This window comes from Solanum dulcamara, chromosome 2 (genome assembly GCF_947179165.1).
Source record: "Solanum dulcamara chromosome 2, daSolDulc1.2, whole genome shotgun sequence".
NCBI lineage: Eukaryota > Viridiplantae > Streptophyta > Magnoliopsida > Solanales > Solanaceae > Solanum > Solanum dulcamara.
In genome coordinates, this window is record NC_077238.1 from 66,170,005 (window position 1) to 66,192,197 (window position 22,193).

Here is a 22,193-nt window from a genome sequence, read left to right on the forward strand (position 1 = left end):
GTTACGTCGGGAAAGTTTCTCGGTTTTATTGTTCGACATCGAGGAATCGAGATCAACCAAGATAAGATAGATTCTATTTTGAAGATGCCTAAGACAAAAAATATTCATGAGTTAAAAAGCTTACAGGGAAAATTAGCATATCTTAGGAGGTTTATTTCAAATCTAGTCGGGAGATTTCAATCGTTAAGTCGCCTTATGAATAAAGATGTTCCTTTTGAATGGGACCAAGCTTGTACCAATGATTTCGAGAACATAAAGTCTTATTTGATGAAGCCTTCAGTACTTGTAGCTCCTCTATTGATTTTATACATTGCATCACAAGAAAGGTCAGTAGGAGCATATCTCGCACAAGAAAATAATGAAGGGAAAGAAAATGCCCTGTATTACTTGAGTAGGATGATGACACAAAACGAGATCAAGTATTCACCTATTGAGAAGTTATGTCTGGCACTCGTATTCTCGATTAAGAAGATAAAGCATTACTTCCAAGCTCATATTGTACAACTTATCTCTAAAGCAAATCCTATCAAGTTTGTCATGTCCAAGCTTGTCTTAAGTGACCGACTAGCAAGGTGGTACCTCCAATTTCAATAATTTGAAATTGTGTATATATATCAGAAGGCAATAAAAGGTTAAGTACTAGCAGATTTCTTGGCCAATCATCCGATTCTGAATGATTGGGAGTTATCTGATGAATTGCCTGACGAAGACACAATGCTAGTAGAAATTCAGCCACCTTGGAAGATGTATTTCGACGGTGCTGCACATCGTGAAGGAGCTGGTGCTGGAGTGGTATTTGTCACTTCCCATGGAGAAGTTTTGTCGTACCCCTTCATTCTAACAGGACACTACTCTAACAATGTTGTTGAATATCAAGCACTCTTACTTGGGCTTGAAATGACCGTTGATATGAAATAATTGCATTTGCATGTTTTTGGGGACTCCAAGTTGATAATCAATCAAGTCTTGGGTAATTATGAAGTAAAAAAGCCTGAGTTACTTCCATACTGCAATTATGCTCAAACGATGATAGGATGGCTTGGAGAGGTGACTATTCAACATGTCTCTAGAAAGGAAAATAAGAATGTTGATACAATTGGCAACTTTAGCATCTGCATTAGTATCGCCTGATGAAATGCAAGTTCTGGTTTGCCAAAGATGGATAACTCCGCCTCCAGATGAACATGGAGAAGAATTTCATCATGTTATTGCCACTTCGGAGGATGAAATTGAATATTGGCGACAACCAATAATAGATTACTTGTGTTATGGAATATTGCCAGAAATCCTTTGAAGAAGGACAGAAATTCGGCGATGAGCCCCTTATTTTCTTTATTATAAAAATACACTTTATAGGTGGTCATTCGATGGAGTTCTTTTATGATGTTTGGGGGAAGATGAATCTACTCAAGCTATGCAAGAAACACATTTTGGAGTATGTGGAGCACATCAATCTGGGTCAAAAGTTCATTTTATATAAAAGGATAGGATATTACTGGCAAACCATGGTGAAAGATTGTTTGGATTACGTCCGAAGATGTAAAGCTTGCGAATTCCATGCGAATTTTATACATCAACCCCCAAAATATTGCACCCAACTATTACCTCATGGACTTTTGAAGCTTGGAGTTTGGATGTTGTGGGACCATTGCCTATGTCCTCTGGTGGACATTTGTACATCCTGGCTGCAACTGACTACTTGTCAAAATGGGCAGAAGTTATTTCTCTTAGAGAAGTGAAGAAAAAGAATGTCGCTAACTTCATTCGAGTAAATATTATCTACCATTTTGGTATTGCTCGATACATATTGATAGATAATGGAAAGCCATTTTGATAACAAGTTAATGACGAAGATATGTGATCTTTTTGGCTTCAAGAAACACAATTCCTCTCTGTATTATGCGGCTGCTAATGGTCTCGCTGAAGAATTTAACAAGACACTCTACAACTTGTTGAAGAAAGTTGTTTCCAAATCCAAGAGAGATTGGCATGAAAGAATGGAAGAGGCTCTTTGTGCATATAGGACTATGTATCGCACACCAACACAAGCGACTCCCTATTCTCTTATTTATGGAGTTGAAACAGTCTTCCACTTGAGCGTTAAATACCATCATTGCGCCTTGCCATTCAAGAAGGACTCACTAATGTAGAAAATGCTCGTTTATGCCTTGAAGAATTGGAGTCTCTTGATGAAAAAATACTAGAGACCCAACAAAGTCTGGAATGTTATCAAGCTCGTCTAGCTCGATCTTTTAATAAGAAGGTTCTTCTTAGATGCTTCCAAGTATGTGATCAAGTTCTTGTTGTAAGAAGGCCTATTATTACTTTTCGTCGGTCTGGAAGTAAGTTCTCCGCTAAATGGGATGGACCATATGTGGTACAAGAAGTATACTCAAGTGGCACTTACAAACTGGTTGACTTTGAAGGATTGCGCATTGGCCCTATTAATGGAAAGTTCATAAAGAGATACTATCCTTGAAGAAAAAAAACATGCTCCTTAAGGTACGAACATAAACTACATGTTACTCTTGGCCTGCAAGAGTATAAAATGTGCACGACATAAAAAAAAATGTCCGCTAGGTTGAAAATCTTGAAAGAGGCGGCCTAGGCAAAAAGTTAGGACACAAAAAAATTAATAATAAAATAAAATAAAATATAAGATCACTCTTTCAAAACTATGTTATGACTTGATTCTCTTCACTGAGGTACATCGGCGCTTGGAATTACATTTTGAGTTCAGTCGCATGAGTATCCAAAAAACACAGTCTCTCTTGACCCTCTTCGCCAAGGTCCGTGGTGCTTAGAGTTACATCCTAAGTTTAGTCTCATAATTTTAAAAGAAATGGGGCACACAAATATTTGAGCAGCACAATGTTCTTATAGATTATCATATATAACGTGTGAATTAGAGAAGGCCAATCAAGATAGAATTTGAATTGACTTCGAAAAAATATTCGTACCTATTAGCTGTGATTATTTTACACAATGTATTCTATGAATCTTCTTTTCGGCTTCTCGACGTTGAGATATGGCTATTTTTAATAAGATCATGCGAATATGGATCTGTCAGCTTTCCTGCATGTGAAGTTCATTAATGAAGTTTGTTTAAAACGATCCTGAGGGACTTGGTCTATAAATTTTGGATATGTTTTAGATTAATAAGTTTGGTTTCTGATAAATTAAGTCTCTCCTGGATTTGATGCTTTCATACAATGATATATCTCTTGTACTATCAAAACACACAAGGTATCGCAACTCTGAAGAAGAGGAACTCAAATCTCTAAAGTAAATCATAATTCAATTTGTAAAAAAAAGCAAAAAAGTGTTTTATTAGCGCTTAATTAGTAATTCAATAATCATGGTCAGGAATCTCAATAGTGAATGATTATATTCTTTGAGCATGAATATGCCTAATTTAAATGGTGTAAAATCTTTATTGATCATGTAGATCCTTTACTTTAGACGGTGTAAAGTCCTTGATTCGAACAACGTGATACCTTCTGTTACACCCCGTAGTTTTGGACATTGTAGCATGTTTTTGTTAAAAATATTGCCGCGGGATACATGTTATCTATGAGACTCCACCCAAGTAGTAACGGTTGGAAATAGGTTTATAAGAATCTGGAAAGAGTTGGAGGCCGAATAATGAGTCGTGGTACTCCATTTACTTACGTAAGCCACCAACTTGGATGTTGTACATACTTAAACTAGTTGAGTACATACTAAGCTTGCGTAGTACGTATTACATAGGCTCTTAAAATAAGACGAGAGGACAAACCTACGAAAGGGAGGAAAAACTAGTTTTCGAACTTATCAAAGCGAAGCAAGCAGGTGACAAGCAGGTAGGTGACACACCTAGGTGGGACCCACACTTCCACGTGGCAGCATGTGATTGGTGGCATGTAATGACGTGGCTGCCTAAGGTTGTGACACGTGTCACCCTTAGAGGATGACACGTGTCACCTTCCAAAAGGATATATATATGTGTGTAAAGTGCTGAAATTTATCACATTTCAGCCTTCTCTCTTCAAAAACACTTGAGAGAAAAACCAAGAACAAAAGAGAGTATAGCTACGGGTTTGGTGGCCAAGAAAGGTAAGGCCCGATTTCTTTCCGTGAGTTAATTATTTAAGGTATCCTATGGTGATATGACGGTGTTTAACAACATAAAATTTATCGTTAGGGAAAAGAGGAGATTTTGTTCTTGTTAACAGACCCGTTTTTGAAAATACCACTGTTAGTAAAACAAGTATAACTCCTTTTGTATAGCTCAGTTTCAAGTGATTAAAGATGTTTTGGAAAGATATTACATAGGGATACAACTTTCATGTAGACTCTACAACCCAGTTTTGCTTTTATCTACTCCAAATATGGTGGTGAAGTTTGGGGGAGCTGCTGCCCAGATTTCGTTCTGGAAATCCTACACAGACTGCTGTTGATATTTTGGGCATATCTCTTTGTACAAAATTGTTGTAGGGATGATTCGAAATGGTATGCGACCTTGAGACACATGTATATAACTTTCATTGAGAACACAAATCCTGTTTCCGTCAATTAGCCCTTCGAAACTAAGGGACAGTACGAGACAGTAACCTGCCCAGAATTCACGTTTTGACAACTTTGGTGAATTTTGACCAATTTCGGGTGAGGTAAGGTCTTACCTTCTAATTTGAAGTTTATGGTGTTGTTATAAGGTGTATTAAACACATTTTAGGCTGCTGGAAGTGTAAAAATGTCATAGCAATGTTTAACGTTCGAAGCAATCCAAATTGTAGTCGTTATAGTTGAATTGTTGTCGAAGTGAAGTGTTGTTAGTGTGAGTGGTTGCTGCAGGGGTGTGAGGTGTGGTTTCAGGGCCTAAATGTGTTTTAAAGTGGTTTATGGTGCTGCTGGTTGAAGCCACATGACCCCTCGTTGTGTATAATTAAAGGCATTACAAAATAAAGGCTAGACGCCCTATTGTGATATCGTATTTTTGAATATGTCGTTAGAAGTTTATGTTGTATATTGTTGTTGCGAATTGCTTAAAAATATGCTGCAGGTTGTTGTTGTTGGTTGTCTGTAGGTCTTAGGGACCTAATTGAAAATCCGGATAGGGCACATTGTAGGGGAGGTGCTGCCCAATTTTTGTTAACACCTTAACAAACTAAAGAACTAGTCGAGGAAACGACTAAGGAAATAGATTCCATTAATACTAAGGTGTAACCTAAGATACTGGAAAGTTAAGAAAGGTTGATATTCATATTACTTTTATGTTGGATAGGTTCAAAGGACGACGAGGCGAATGGGATAAAGAGTAACTCACAAGAGGTATGTAAAGCTATTCCTTCTTTTGGCATGTTTTGGTATAAGTATGTAAAGCCTATCTGTTCTTTCTTTTGGGCATGTATTAGATCTAAGTGACAAGTTATATGTGTATGAAACTTGGAGTAAGTCTATTCATGAGCTCTGAACATGATTCATGATGCATAATTCGTGTTCACTGTTGAATGTTAAGACTCTTAAAGTAGTTAAGCTTCCATTCCTCAAGTTTTCTATATGCTGAGAGCTAGTGTATGTAAAGTTATTCTTCCTCTTTGGTGGCATGACTAAGATGTAAGTATTGTGTATATGAAGTTTGAAGTTATTCCACTCTTAAAATTATGAGGGTGAGTTAAGATTCTTGTTCACTTCCTACTGATTAGAATTCCTGTAACAAGTTGAGTCATTACTTTTTCAAAGTCTTCCATGTGATAGGGAATGGTACATGTAGAGCTTGTGTTTTCCTACTTCTAGAAAGACTGGATGATAGGTACTATAGAACATGGATTTGGAGATAGCTCCATTTATAGATTATGGATGTAACTCATAACTTGTACTTACTTCTGAATGATAAGGGCCTTAAAGTAGTTGAACTACGACCCTTGAGCCTCCTATAGGTTGAATAGTGTTGGGATGTGTAAGCTCCTATACCTAGGGGCTCTTGAACATGCTTTATGATGGTATCTAAGGGATGTTTGATATGTTACAGAGTTTTGTGTGCACGTATATGCATTATGATATATATATGGATCGGGCCGGACGTACCTCGGCACATTTTGCTATGTAAGGATCGAGTCGTACGTTCCACGACAGATTATGCATTATACGGATCGGGCCATCGTACCTCGGCATTATTATGCATTATACGGATCGGGCCATCGTACCTCGACATTATTATGCATTATACGGATCGGGCCGTCATACCTCGGCATTATTATGCATTATACGGATCGGGCCGTCGTACCTCGGTATTATCATGTGACATATGGATCGGGCCGTCATTCCTCGGCATGTGCTTGCTATATACATGGATCGGGCCATCATTCCTCGGCATATACTTTCTGATACATGGATCAGGCCGTCATTCCTGGGCATGTACTTTCTATATACAGGGATCGGACTGTATGTCCCACAGTGGGAATGGTATATATACCTATCATGATAGATGATGTGTTTGTAACACTGGGTCCCCGGGTGGGCCGGATACGGTACGCGATAATGGTATACATGACTTTATTTTATGAGATGCAGGTACGGTACCCTATTAAATGCTATACTTGGTTTCCTGCATCCCTGTTTCAGTTGTTATCTCAGTTATGTTATGCTTATATACTCAGTACATGTATCGTACTGACCCCCTTTCTTTGGGGGGCTGCGTTTTATGCCCGCAGGTACCATACAGATTGTGGGAGTCCACCAGCTCAGGATTCCACTCAGCAAGTTTAGAAGGCGCTCCATTAATTCGGAGCCAAGTTTTGGTACCAAATCACCGATGTATATATTTGGTTACACAGGGGTACGGCGGGGGCCCTGTCCCGCCATATGTTGTCGTTCCTACTCTTAGAGGTCTATAGACATGTATGTGTGGGTTCTTCATGAGTTTATTTCGGTTGTGCCTATATGGCATGTTGTAAATGTTTTTACGTTATGGCAGTCTTGTCGGCTTGCATTCTCTTTCATGATACGATATGAATTAAAGAGGCCACACGTACACGAAAAAGTTTTAACTCATTGGAGTTTTTGTGAGTAGTATCGCTTGCTCATAGTACAATTTGACTACAATTGACAAATATGTATACGGGGGTCTAGGTCAGACCCCAGTCGCAGCCCATGGGGTTGGGTCGTGACATCTTCAACTCAAAGCATGTAAAGTATTTGCCTTACACGGTGTAAAATCTTTGGCTTGGACTATGGGATGCCTTTGACTCAGACGGTGTAAAGTCTTTGCCACAAATCATATAAATTCTTTGCCTCAGACGGTGTAAAGTCTTTGGCTCGAACTATGTGATGTCTTTGACTCAGACGGTGTAAATTCTTTTCCACAAATCATATAAACTCTTTGCCTCAGATGGTGTAAAGTCTTTGGCTTGGACTATGTGATGCTTTTGACTTAGATGGTGTAAAGTCTTGGCCACAAATCATATAAACTCTTTGCTACAAATCATATAAAGTCTTTTTATCAGACGGTGTAAAGTCTTTGGCTTAGACTATGTGATGCCTTTGACCTAGATGGGGTAAAGTCTTTGTCATAAATCATGTAATGTCTTTGCCTCAAATGGTGTAAAGTCTTTGGCTTGGACTATGGAATACCTTTGACTCAGATGATGTAAAGTCTTTTCCCCAAATCATATAAAGTCTTTGCCTTAGATGGTGTAAATTCTTTGGCTTAGACTATGTGATGCATTTGATCCAATCGGCAACTTCGGAACTAGTAATAAACGAGTCGAGGGAAATGAATAAGGAAATGATTCCTATGCATACTTGGTTGTAGAGTTGGAAATTGGAAAGTGAACGTTTATTAAACTTAGTATTGCTTTTATGTTAAATAGGTTCAAAAGATTGTTACACCCCACACTTTTAAACTCGGAATGTCTCTTAAGCCTCTTAGAAGTTACTATGTGAACCGGATAATCTACAATGCTATTAAACAACTCCAAGGAAGGGAGAATGTGATACCCCATAGTAGAGAAGGTTGGAAATTGGGTTATGAGAAGTCAGAAGAAGTTGGAGGCCAATTAAGGAGTCGTAGGACTCGACTTACCTACGTAAACTACTAACTTAGAACTCCAACACACTTAAGCTACTTGAGTACACGTCGAGCTTAAGTACCAAGGAGTGCGTAGGCTTTGAAGTAAGACGAGATTACTAACTAAAGAAAGAGTAATAAGGAAATGACGCGCCTAATCGAAGCAAGTAGGTGATGCACCTACTTAGGGTCAAGTAGGTGATGCAGAAGCTTGGGGTGGACCCCACTGCCACATCGCAGCATGTGATAGGCCACATGGGTTGAGGTGGCACCCTAGGAGGCTGCCACGTGTCACCCTAGGAGGATGCCATGTGGTAACTTCTAAAGAGGTGTATATATATATGTGTTAAGTGACTCTTAGTCACATTTATCATCCAAATCTTCAGCCAAAACAAAGGAAAAAAATGTGAAGAACACAAGGAACAAGGCAGCCACGGTTTTGAGAAATTAAAGGTAAGTTCTTCAATTTTTCTCCATGAATTATTTATCTACGGTGTTCTTCAATCACATGAAGATGTATATATGTATCTTATGATGCATACAGATCCATTCCTTCATCCCTACACTTGGAAAAAATAGGAGAAAGTTGAAGAGAAAAATGCTAGGGCCAAGAAGAGGGAGCTACGGGGTTTGGGGCTGCCAAGGTAAGCCTCCGAGTTTTGTTCCATGAATTAATTATTTTATGTGTACCAAGGTTATATAATGGTGTTTTATAACAAAACATTTCAATTTGGGGCAGCGTAGAAGTAACACAAACAGCCCGCTCAGTTTCAACACTTTTGGAGAAGTTCCGAGTTGCAATTTGGCAGTTTTGGCCAATTTCGGTGTAAGGTAAGGTTTCTCCTTTCAATTTGGACTTTATGGTGTTGTATGGAGTGTATTATATGCCTTGTGTGTGGTTTCAAACGTAAAACTGGTATAGGAATGCTTGACGTTGGAGACCGTCTAAATTGTAGTCGTTATAGTTGAATAGTCGTCGAAGTAAAGTGTTGATCTTGTGAGGTGCTGTTGCAGGGGTGTGGTGTTTTGTTTCAGGGACTAAATGTTTTTCTAATAGGGGTTTGGGTGCTTCTGTTTGCATCCACATGACCCCTTGTTTCATATAATTAAAGGTGTTGCGAAACAAAGACTAGAGACCCTCTTTTGGTATCGTAGTTTCGAGCAAGTCGTTTGGAGTTTATGTTGTATATTGTTGATGTGAATTGCTTAAAAAAATTCTGCAAGTTGTTGTTATTGGTTGTCTGTAGTTATTAGGTATTTAATTACAAATTTGGATAGGGCATATTATAGGGGAGGTGCTTCCCAGTTTTCGGTAATGCTTTAACTAATTAAAGAACTAGTCGAGGAGACGAACAAGGAAATAGATTCCATGAATACTAAGGTGCAACCTAAGATGCTGGAAAGCTAAGAGTGGTTGATATTCATATTACTTTCATGTTTAATAGGTTCAAAGGATGACAAGGCGAACGAGATAAAGAGTAACTCATAAGAGGTATGTGAAGCTCTCTCTTGGCATATTTTTGACATAGGTATGTAAAGCCTATCTTTTTTCTTCCTTTTGGCATGTTTAGATGTAGGCTATGGATGATGAAAGCTTTGGGGAAACTTCACTCTTAGGTTCTGAATATGACTGCAGGACTCTTGATCACTTCTGGATGTTAAGACTTTTAAAGTAGTTAAACTCCTACTCCTCGAGTCTTCTATATGACTGTATAACAATTGATTCGACTAAGCTCTTTTTGTAAAAAAAGAAAGTCCTTGAGACAACCAACGCTCGGACTTCTATAATATATTTCATAATGGTATATGTCTAAGATTTTCAAAACTCTATTTTACATAGTCCTTAGTGACATTTAGAGGGTATACGTCAGATACTTTCTGCCCTAATTTCCAAGGATGATTCACCTGATGACTTCATTGAGTCTCCGTTAATGATTTAAGTTGTGTTTTGTTTCTCACTACTATACTCGTGTATACTGTAACACTTCTTTCATCGTGCTTGGGCTGAGAATAGTAATCATGCACAATTCACTACATTTTTCACCATTCCCTCACTAGAGGGCCAGGTCCGTATGTATATATATGATGATGTGTTGTAATAAGGTGGTGATGGAACTGGGGCCATGATGGTTTTACATATATGATTCACCGAACCCCTAAAAGGGCCGGTTATATGGTATGATATGAGCATGCATGCTTTTGTAATTCACCGAGTATAGGTGCAGGTTTCTGATTTAATATTTTATCCCCTGCTTCTCTATTTCAGATATGCCTCTAGTCGTATTGTGTTATATTTTACATACTCAGTACATACGTCGTACTGAGCCCCTTTTCTCGAGGGGCTGCGTTTCATGCGCACAGGTATAGGTACAGGTTTTGGGAGTCCATCACCTTAAGATCCCACTCAGCTCAGCTGGAAGAGGCTCCATTGTATCGGAGCCTAGTTTTTGGCACTGGCCTTTGATGTATAGTATTGTTTTGTTATTCAGGGGTATGGCGGGGGCCCTGTCCCGCCATATGTTATGATTGATATTGTTAGAGGTATGCAGATATGTATATGTGGGTGGTATGTGTAAGTATTGTTTAGTTGGGTCTACTTGAAAAGTTGTAAAAGTTTATATGTATGACAACCTCATCGGCTTACGTGCTTTTTCATGATGTGATACAAATGAAAGAGGCTACTGGTTTATGAAAATCTTATCACCCAATAGGGTTTTGTTGTATGGTATTATGTTAATTACAGTTCAACTGTACCACAATTGATAGATACATATACAAGAGTTCACATCGGACCCCAATCGCGGCTACGGGGTTGGGTCGTGACAGAAGTGGTATAAGAGCGGTTCGTCCTGGGATTTTTTGCAGACCATGTCTAGTAGAGTCTTTGTTATCGATGTATTACATGCCACATCTATAAACAAGAAGCTACAGGACATTCAGGATGTTACCTCTCTTTTATATCTGAGATCGTGCTATAGATCCGAGTTATAAGAATATCCCTTATACTAACCTTGGATCTTAACAGAAGGACAACATCAACAAGAGGAAGTAATTAATGACATGGGAAGTTAGGGATCACGCAGGTAGCTAAATTAAAGGCATAAAAGATAGCTGTTGGGTAAGATATTGACATGTGCTTGTAATGTAAGGGCGAAACCTGTAAGGAAAATAGACAAAAAAGTGCATCAGATGCAGTTCGAAGTGGGACATATGAGGTAAGTCCACTATTTCTATATTATTGTTGATATTAAAAGCCCTGTGTGGCAGCAATATGAGATGGTATTGAAAGACCCGGTGGCTGTGATATGATATGAATATATATATGTGTTGTCCCTGTGAGGCATTGTTGGTATTTTCTGCGTGCAGTTTGGGGATAAGTAAGAAATATACAAGAAACTCTGCCGAAAATTTCCCAGGACAAGATATAGGAATGAAACATAGCTTTATAAAATGTCCTGGAAGTGGATACCAAGTACCCCTATTGTGTTTAATTAAAGTTGTAGCAGGTACTCTTCATGTCATCCACAAGGGGCACCATTCCTACTTGGAGAATTTTATTTTAGAGAAACAAAAGACTACCTGAGCAGTAAAGTTCAGGTCACGGTATCTCCAGTTGTATTTGTTTTGTAGGAAAGGAAAGAAAAACTCCGGGTGAAGGGTTAAATGTCCAGCAATTGAGTTCACTTTTCTTGAAAAGTACCAAGCCCCAACTCTTAGTTAAAAATTGGATAAGTTGTTCATAACTCGAGGATAAACCTAGGGGGAGACGATATGGGTCCTGTGATGTTTAAGAGATTCTAGTTCTTCCAACGATGGTTGGAAAATGGTTTACGATAACAGTTTATTAGTTCTCCACTAATTAATTGGAAAACGAAGTGCTAACAGAAGCACCCCAGAGTGATGTTATGAATTGAATATGAGTATGAACTTAAAAGGGGGATATGTAAGTATGAGTTTAAAGGTGTAGTACAACAATATAATGATTAAGTAAGACCACTGGTAAGGCAAACTTGGTAGGTGGACTAAGTTAAAAGCCTATATTAGGTACACCGTAAGGCCAAGGGGCATAAGGTATAAAGGAATGACGCGTGTACACAATGTTGCCCCAAAATTAGTGGAACCCTGAAAACACAAAGACGGCAAGCTTAAGGAATAAATGGCGCAACTTCCATTCACCCCAAGAAACAAAGGATATAGGTTGGGATAAAGCTACTACTTTAAGAAAACCTTGAATAGTTATCATCGGAATATTAGTACTGCCTAATTGGAATTGGAACGACTACAGGTGCTAAGTAATTATTGGAAAAAGGAAAAGTAGATGGTGGCCTTGGATGAGTTATTTCCTGAGTCACATTATTCAAGTATCGGTTAGTAGATAAGACAGCACATTAGACATGGAAAGGTTCTCGTCGCTTCGTAATTTAGCCAAGGCTCCATACACGGATATTTAGATTATAAAATATGCAGAGAGATACAGACATGATATAGTATCAAGTAGATTGGGGAAAGATATTGGATAAAATTGAGATGGGACATAGAGACATAGAGCAAGGTATAAGCAGATAAAGGTGCAGGTACCCTCTAAAGGGGGGAAGCCAGTAAGAGAATGGCAAAGGTAAGGTAAAAGCAATTGATGTGAAAAAATATTTAAAATGGATGCTTAAACTTCAATAAAATCACTTGCTGAACTAAGTTAGGAAGGTCTGGAAGTCACCAATAATGGAATGGAAGTCGGAATGCAATGTAAGGCAGTGTTAAGAAGATTTCAACAAGACCTTGAATGACATAATGCTAGAACGTGGGTGCATATAAAAACAAAAGGGCATAGCAATGAAAGGAAATCGAATAACTCAAGAGACACTATGGAGGATAATGACATCATGTTAGACCAAAATCCAAAAGGATGGCTTTAGAGTTGGTCACAAATAATATTGCGATAGATAAATAACTAAGGAAAAGAAATAGCAAGACTCCTATGATAGGAGATAAGATAAGCAAGGATTAAATAAGGAAATAGAAAGAAGTGCGACAAGGTATTTCTTACACTCTCTCATATTCTCATAAAGGTAAAGAATGACAAGAGAATGTGTCAAGAAGGTTACAAGCAGGAGTAAGGAAATATTGTGAAATGGTTTAAATAAGACGGACAAGACTAGCTGGTTACTATAGGATTGGCAAGGTTATATGTCAAATTCCTTTAAAACTATGCCAGCTAATGATAGACAGAACTCAAAGTGGCTCTAAAGGTTACTATATGAATGAACTTTAGAGATACTCGATAGCCAACCCTAATGAATGGGTGTGTACAAAAAGGGGTAAATACAATAGGAGGAGTTAAACCAAAATGACCAAAAAGGGACATGGTCGTAGTGGAACTAAAGATCTACCCCTATACCAGTTGCAAGATAACAGAGGAAAGGGAAAGGCAACACATAAAGACTAGTGAGATGACGCTAAGATAAATCTTGGGCTAAGTTGAGTTCCCTACACATTATTGCAAGGATTACCATGAAATGCAACATGATGGTGCTACAATACTATAAGTTAGGTTGAGGGAATTGTAAAAAGGATTTAAGCAAAATAAGCAGGATTAGCTGATTACTAACTAATGGTGCACATAAATTCCACAGTTTGTCAATATGGTACCCGTTAATGTCATGTACGGAAGGCAAGAAGTAATACGCGAGGTCGAAGATTCCAAAATATGACCTGGGCTACAAGACTCACTTCACACTCCAGTGCCAGATGATTCTAGAGGGAATGTTACATGTGGATTAACGATATTTGCCCCTGCTCCTTCGACCAAAAGCTACCTACTCAGTCGAGAAGGACTATACTAGGCTAAGAATTCCCAAGTTATCAACATCATTACACACTTATTCTATACTCTTCAAGAGTAGGGTGCTATAAGGGTTATTACGAGTAGGCTAACGAATCAGCCCATTTGCTTTCCAACAAGACCACATATGCAGCTGGAACTAGGTGATGTTAGAGGAAAAAGAGGTAGTAAGGTTCCGTGAGGTTCCCTCAGCTAATATCTTAGATAGAGGGACTTTAATTAGGATTAATGTCTGGAGATTAGTCCAAGAGGAGATCGGCAACACAGGTAGGTCTTAGTACCCACCAGTTTTCCCTCGAGCTACTGGATAGACTGAGTGTACTATTAGATGCTAGAATATATGTCACGAGCGTGTTAAATTCGAAGGTAGCTGGGATGATTATCCATCAGTTATCAAGTTGCCCACCATAATGGCTACAACTTCGGTATCCCAATGACCCCGTACAAGACTGGTGGGGAAGGACGTGTAAGTCCCCTATTGGTGGGGTCAATATTAGAAAGATTAAGTTGGTAAGACAAACATAATTATGCAAGATATCGACTACCAGCCTAGAGTCGGCAGAAATAATATACAGATAATCAACATCAACATTCAGAGTTCAAATTGATGATTAGATGTTCCTTACAGGGTCACCCAGAAAAGGAAACTAAACCCAAAATACATTAGACTGTATCAAGTTGCTCGTAAGGTGGGCAAAGTGGCCGGTAAGTTGAGCTTACCACCTTATTTGGAAACTATATGCCCAGCCCATCAGATAGGGATGCTTCGTAAGGGTACCGACAAGCCACCAACGGTATGTTCCATTGATGATGTCCAGGAAATGGAATCCTGCAAGGAATAACCTATCGCCGTCTTAGATCGACAAACTAGAAGATTGTAGACTAAAGACATGCCTTCCATCAAGATACTGTGGCAAAACCAAAACCAGAAAAGGGGATGACCTGAGAAATTAAAGAGGACATAAAACACAAGTATTCATACCCATTCCTGATGTCTATAGGTAACCCCAACTCTTGAAACTCGTATATTAATTACTTGGATGAAAATATGTGTGATCGCAAAAGAAAACAATCTCCCTACAATCGGTAGAAGGTCTTGAGGGAAGTTTTATTTAACATTCGGGGATAAATGTTCTAAAGGGGGGAAGAATGTCATACCCCACACTTTTAAACTCGGAATGTCTCTTAAGCCTTTTAGAAGTTACTATGTGAGCCGGATAATCTACAATGCTATTAAATAACTCCAATGAAGGGAGAATGTGATACCCCATAGTAGGAAAGGTTGGAAATAGGGTTATGAGAAGTCGGAAGAAGTTGGAGGCCAAGTAAGGAGTCATAGGACTCGACTTAACTATATAATATACTAAATTAGAAGTCCTACACACTTAAGGTACTTGAGTACAGGTCGAGCTTAAGTAGAAAGGATTGCATAGGCTCTTGAAGTAAGACGAGATTACGAGCTAACGAAAGAGAAATAACGAAATGACGCGCCTACTAGAAGCAAGTAGGTGATGCACCTACTTAGGGTCAAGTAGGTGATGCGGCAGCTTGGGGTGGACCCCACTACCATATGACAGCATCTGATTGGCCACATAGGTTGAGGTGGCACCCTAGGAGGCTGCCACATGTAATCCTAGGGGGGTGCCATGTGGAAAATTCTAAAGAGGTGTATATATATATGTGTTAAGTTACTCTTATTCACATTTCTCATCCAAATCTTCAGCCAAAACAAAGGAAAAAAATGTGAAGAACACAAGAAACAAGGCAGCCACGGTTTTGAGAAATTAAAGGTAAGTTCTTCAGTTTTTCTCCGTGAATTAATTATCTACGGTGTTCGTCAATCACATGGATATGTATATATGTATATTATTATGCATACATAACCATGCCTTCAGCCCTACACTTGGAAAAAATAGGAGAAAGTTGAAGAGAAAAACGCTAGGGCCAAGAAGAGGGAGTTACGGGGTTTGGGGCTGCCAAGGTAAGCCTCCAAGTTTCGTTCGATGAATTAATTATTTTAGGTGACCCACAGTTATATAATGGTGTTTTATAACAAAAAATTTCAATTTGGGGCAGCGGAGAAGTAACACAAACAGCCCGGTCAGTTTCAGCACGTTTGGAGAAGTTCCGAGTTGCAATTTGGCAGTTTTGGCCAATTTTGGGTAAGGTAAGGTTTCTCCTTTCAATTTGGACTTTATGGTGTTGTATGGATTATATTATATTCCTTGTTTGTGGCTTCAAACGTAAAAATGGTATAGGAATGCTTGACGTTGGAGACAGTCCAAATTGTAGTCGTTATAGTTGAATAGTCATCGAAGTAAAGTGTTTATCTTGTGAGGTGATGTTGCAGAGGTGTGGTGTTTTGTTTCAGGGACTAAATGTTTTCTAATAGGGTTGTGGGTGCTTCTGGATGCATCCACATGACCCCTTGTTTCATATAATTAAAGGTGTTGCGAAACAAAGACTAGAGACCCTCTTTTGGTATCGTAGTTTCTAGCAAGTCGTTTGGTGAAGGTTGTTGCTGTTGGTTGTCTGTAGTTATTAGGGATGTAATTGGAAATTTGGATAGGGAGTATTATAGGGGAGGTTCTTCCCAATTTTCGTTAATGCTTTAACTAATTAAAGAACTAGTCGAGGAGACGAACAAGGAAATACATTCCATGAATACTAAGGTGAAACCTAAGATTATGGAAAGCTAAGAGTGGTTGATATTCGTATTACTTTCATGTTTAATAGGTTCAACGGATGACAAGGCGAACGAGATAAAGAGTAACTCATAAGAGGTATGTGAAGCTCTCTCTTAGCATGTTTTTGACATAGGTATGTAAAGACTATCTTTTTTCTTCCTTTTGGCATGTTTAGATGTAGGCTATGGATGATGAAAGCTTTGAAGAAACTTCACTCTTAGGTTCTGAATATGACTTCAGGACTCTTGATCACTTCTGGATGTTAAGACTTGTAAAGTAGTTAAACTCCTACTCCTCGAGTCTTCTATATGACTGTATAACAATTGATTCGACTAAGCTCTTTTTGTAAAAGAAGAAAGGCTCTGATACAACCAATGCTCAGATTGCTATAAGATATTTCATACTGGTATATGTCTAAGATTTCCAAAACTCTCTTTTACATAGTCCTTAGTGACATTTAGAGGGTATACGTCAGATACTTTCTACCCTAATATCCAGGGATGATTCACTTGATGACTTCATTGAGTCTCTGTTAATGATTTAGGTTGTGTTTTGTTTCTCACTACTTTACTCGTGTATACTATAACACTTCTTTCATCGCGCCTGGGCCGAGAATAGTAATTATGCACAATTCACTACATTTTTCACCATTCCCTCACTAGAGGGCCAAGTACGTATGTATATATATGATGATGTATTGTAATAAGGTGGTGATGGCACTAGGGCCATGCTGGTTTTACTGATATGATTCACTGGACCCCTGAAAGGGTCAGCTATATAGTATGATAAGAGCATGCATGCTTTTGTAATTCATCGAGTACAGGTGCATGTTTCTAATTTGATATTTTATCCCCTACTTCTCTATTTCAGATATGTCTCTAGTCATATTTTGTTATATTTTACATACTCAGTTCATATGTCGTACTGACCCCTTTTTCTCGGGGGGCTGCGTTTCATGCCTGCAGGTACAACTATAGGTTTTGGGAGTCCGTCATCTTAGGATCCCGCTCAACTCAGCTGGAAGAGGCTCCATTATATCGAAGCCTAGTTTTTGGAACTGGCCGTTGATGTATAGTATTTTCTTGTTATTCAGGGGTAGGACGGGGACCTTATCACACCATATGTTGTCATTGATATTGTTAGAGGTCTGCAGAAATGTATATATAGGTGTTATGTGTAAGTATTGTTCAGCTGGGTCTACTTTAAATATTGTAAAAGTTTATATGTATGACAACCTCATCGACTTACGTGCCCTTTTATGATGTGATACAAATGAAAGAGGCTACTGGTTTATTAAAATATTATCACCCAATAGGGTTCTGTTGCATGGTATTATGTTAATTACAGTTTGACTGGACCATAACTGATAGACACGTATACGGGGGTTCAGATCGGACCCCAGTCGCGGCCTATGAGGTTGGGTCATGATAAAGACAACGAGGCAAACGTAGTTAAGAGTAATCCATAAGAGGTATGTGAAGCTACCTTCTTTCTCTTGTCATGTTTTTGGCTTAGATATGTAAAGCTACCCCTTCCTTCTCTTGGCATGTTTTGATATAAGTATTACATGAATAATTTTTGTGGGTTATCCCATCCATAAAGCTCTGAGCATGATTTATGACTCTTATCTACTTCCTAATGTTAGAACTTCCATAATAATGGAGCTATGGCTCTCAAGCCTTCTATATGATGGAGAGTAGTAAAAAATGTGAAGCTATTTTTCTTTCTTTGGCATGGTCTTTATGAAACAAATATATGATTTTTATATGCTTCCAAGTAAGTTCCTATTCTTAGAGCCACTTGGATGGACACTATTTTTGATTTATAGAGGTTCTATTTTGATGTAATATATAGTAACATTCAAAAGGTACTTGATATAGCATTTGTCTTGATTTTTGAATGATAGCTCATTTTGATCATTCCATCAAGTCTCAAATATGATTTAAATTGCATTTAGTTTCTTACCACTCTACTCGTGGATGCCTCAATGCTTCCTTCACTGAGCCTAGTCCAAGAGATACATGATCATACGTACTTCTCTGCCTTATTCACCGTGCCCCGATGTAAAGGGGCAGGTATGCCCTATACATGGGATGTGGAGTTATGATGTGCCATGTACACATGTGTTGATGTCTGATGATATGATATGATATGATATTATCTTTTACGGAGATATTCCCTACTCTAGAGTTATGATGTGCTGTGGTGTCGGTGATGGGATGGCGACCACATTTTATTCACCGCATCCCATAATGAGGCAGGATATGACATATGTTTTTCCACATGCATTATAAGGGATTGTGATAAGCATTTTTATATTTCTGGATACTTTGCTCATTTATTTTGCAAATTTTGTTCTGGTGATGACTTTATTTATTACAAACCATGCTTTACATATTCAGTACATTTTTTGTACTAACCTCCTTTGTTTGGGGGTTGCGTTACATGCCTATAGGTAAAAATGTTGGAGTTTCCGATCTGCTTGCTTAAGACATCCAACCTACTGTTTGACAGTGCTCATTTTTTCGGAGACCATATTTTGGTGCTGACCTTTCTATAGCCTATATGTATACGTCGATCAGGGGTACGATGGAGCCCTTCCTGTCATATGATTATGCTATCATTCTATAGAGGTCTGTAGATATGTATTTGTGGGTTCTGTATATATTTTGGGCTTTTGTGTTCTGTGACGGCCTTATCGGCTTTCGTGAGCTGCATCTATTTTTGTGCGCTATCTAGTGACCGTAATTAATTTCTATATTTGTTTATTCTACTAATATGCTAATTTGGTGTAAGGGTACGTATGGGTGTCCAACTCGAGAAAGAGTTGCGGCCTACAGGATTGGGTCATGACAAAAATGGTATCAAAGCAGTCCTTCCTTGGAGTGTCTATAGACCGTGTATAGTGGAGTCTTGTTTATCAGTGTGTTGCATACCACATTTATAAACAAGAGGCTACATGACATTTAGAATATTACTTTTCTATCATATCTAAGATCATGCGATAGATCTGAGTCATAGGAAAACTCCTTATATTAACCTTTGATGCTAATAGAAGGATGACAACAACGGAAGGAAGTGACTGACAATATTGGAAGTCAAAAGGAACGTCGGTAAGCAAAGGCACGAAAGATATCTGTTGGGTAAGGTATTGAAGTAGAACTGAAATGTAAAGTTGTAAATTAAAAGGAAGAGTAGATAGGAAAGTGTAATAGAGAAAGTGCTAGTAGACGTACGAGGTAAGTCCATTTTCATACTGTTGATTATGGGCGCCCTGTGTGGGTGCGATATGAAGTGATATGATATATATATATATATATATATATGTAACTTTATACATGTTTTCCCTGTGAGGCTCTGTTGGTATTTTCTGCGTGCAGGTTTGAGATAGTAAGAAATACAGAGGAAACTCTGACCAAATTTTCCTAGAAATAAAAAGAGAATGAGATACAGGGCTGTAGTATGTCTTGAAAGGTTGTGCCCATAATAATGATGGGATTTGGCTAAACCACGAGTATGGTTGACCTAGAGAAATAAGTTAATTGCTTAATTGATGGCAATAGAAACTAGGAAGTCAATATTGATATCGTAAACCAAAGTTGGAAAAGACTTGTGACCCTAGGGAGATGATTTAGAGAAGACTAGTAGTTCTGGATAAAATGATATATTAAGGCAACGATGGAATTGATACACAGGGATAAATTATGACAAAGTATAATTAAAAGGAGTAACAGTATGATTAACACAAGAGTGCAAGGGAAACAGAATTGTGATGGATATGAAGTATTAATAGGACAGCTTGGGATATATTAAGGATAAGACTAACTAAGAAGGGTAAGTAACCCATAGTAAGAATCGTGAAAAAGGTTAAGAAGTGTTATACTATAGGGTGGAATAAGAATAGGATATGATATGAATATAATGAGGATTGTTATGAAAAAAAGTAAAGCCTAGTGAGAAAGTGACTAGTGATAGGACGTGGTCCGTGTAATAAAAATATAAGGGTAAGTGTGAAATGGAAAAGCGGGCTAGGGAACAAATAAGATAGACTTATCAAGTTCCATATGGAAAGTTGGGAATATAGATTATGAGATAACAAAAATGATAGCGAGCAGAAGGAAAGAAAGATTAACTGAAAGGAGTTAGAAAGAAGAAATCGAGATGACAATGTAACAATAGGTAATGACATGTGTAGCCGAAGATACATAACTATGAAAGACCAAGCTGTAGAAGGATGAGCAATGAGATAGAATAGGTGTTAGGGAATGATTGGTATGATACGAATAAAGATGGATGGACATAATACGTTTTAGAAATGAGAAAAAGGATTATGTGGAAGTATTGCATTCCAAATAATACAAAGGTAGTATAAGATCCCTCTTGTGCGGAATAAGAGATAGCCATAGATGGGATAAATAATAAGATAAATCTATGGAACCACACAAGATAGATATGATTAAATGAATACAGATACGGAATGAAAGGGGAACGTACAATATGAACTTAAAAGTGCAATACAACTACATGGTTATAAGGTAAGGCCCTGATTGAGGCGAACTTGGTATGTTGTTGAGAAAATTAAAAGTCGGTGTTGGGTACACAGTAAGAGAAAGGGGTATAAGGTATAAGGAGTGGAGTATGCACACAACGTCGCCCTGACAATTGTGGAATCCTTAAGAGACAAAGATGGTAAACTTAAGGAATAAATGGTGCAATATACATTCATCCCAAGAAACAAAGGATATAGGTTGGGATAAAGCTACTCCTACAAGAGAACCTCGGACAATTATCTTCGAAATACAAGTATTACCTAATTGAAATTGGAATGACTAAAAGTGCTAATTAACTTTTGATAAAGATAAGTGGAATGTGGCCTTGGATGAGTTGTTCCATGGGTCACATTACACAAGTACAAATTAATAGATGAGATGTTGTAACACCCCAAAAATTTGCACTAAGATTCGGACCATTATTCGTGTACGTGTAGGATCATACTCGATGATTTTAAAGTGCATGCATGAGTTAGGATCAATTCCTAAGTAATTAAAGGGTGTTAGATGTGATTTAGGGTCATAAGGGATCCCTAAAACTAAGCCAACTCCAAAGAACTCATCTTGTCTAAGTTTCCGAATGAGTTCGTATAGGGGTCAACTTCCAACGACATTATCTTTTTGAATATAACGAACTGGATGGACCATGACCTATCAAATTAAAGGTCTTTGAGTCTTCTTTCCAAATCCACCTAGATTATAATTTTTGGAGTTCGGAGTCAAACGTTATGACTATCCTACGACAGACTAGTACTGTAGGAATTTCAGGCCTGGACTATATCTACGGAAAACCTGGGCTTGGCGCCGCAGTGGCGCCGATACGCCACTATAGTGCCAGGAACAAGCCTCAGTATTTTGGTCCTTGGCGTGATGCACCACTGTTAGGTGTGTAGGGTTTTAAGACCATTTTGGCTTGGCGCTGCAGTGGCGCGATGCGCCACTATAGCGCTAGGAGGGTTTTTAGCCCGTTTGTCCAGATTTTGAGGAAGGGCAAATTGGACATTTTCCCTAATTATATATACACTAGCTTGAGATGATTTGCACCATTTTTTTCAGTCTTGTTCTCCTCT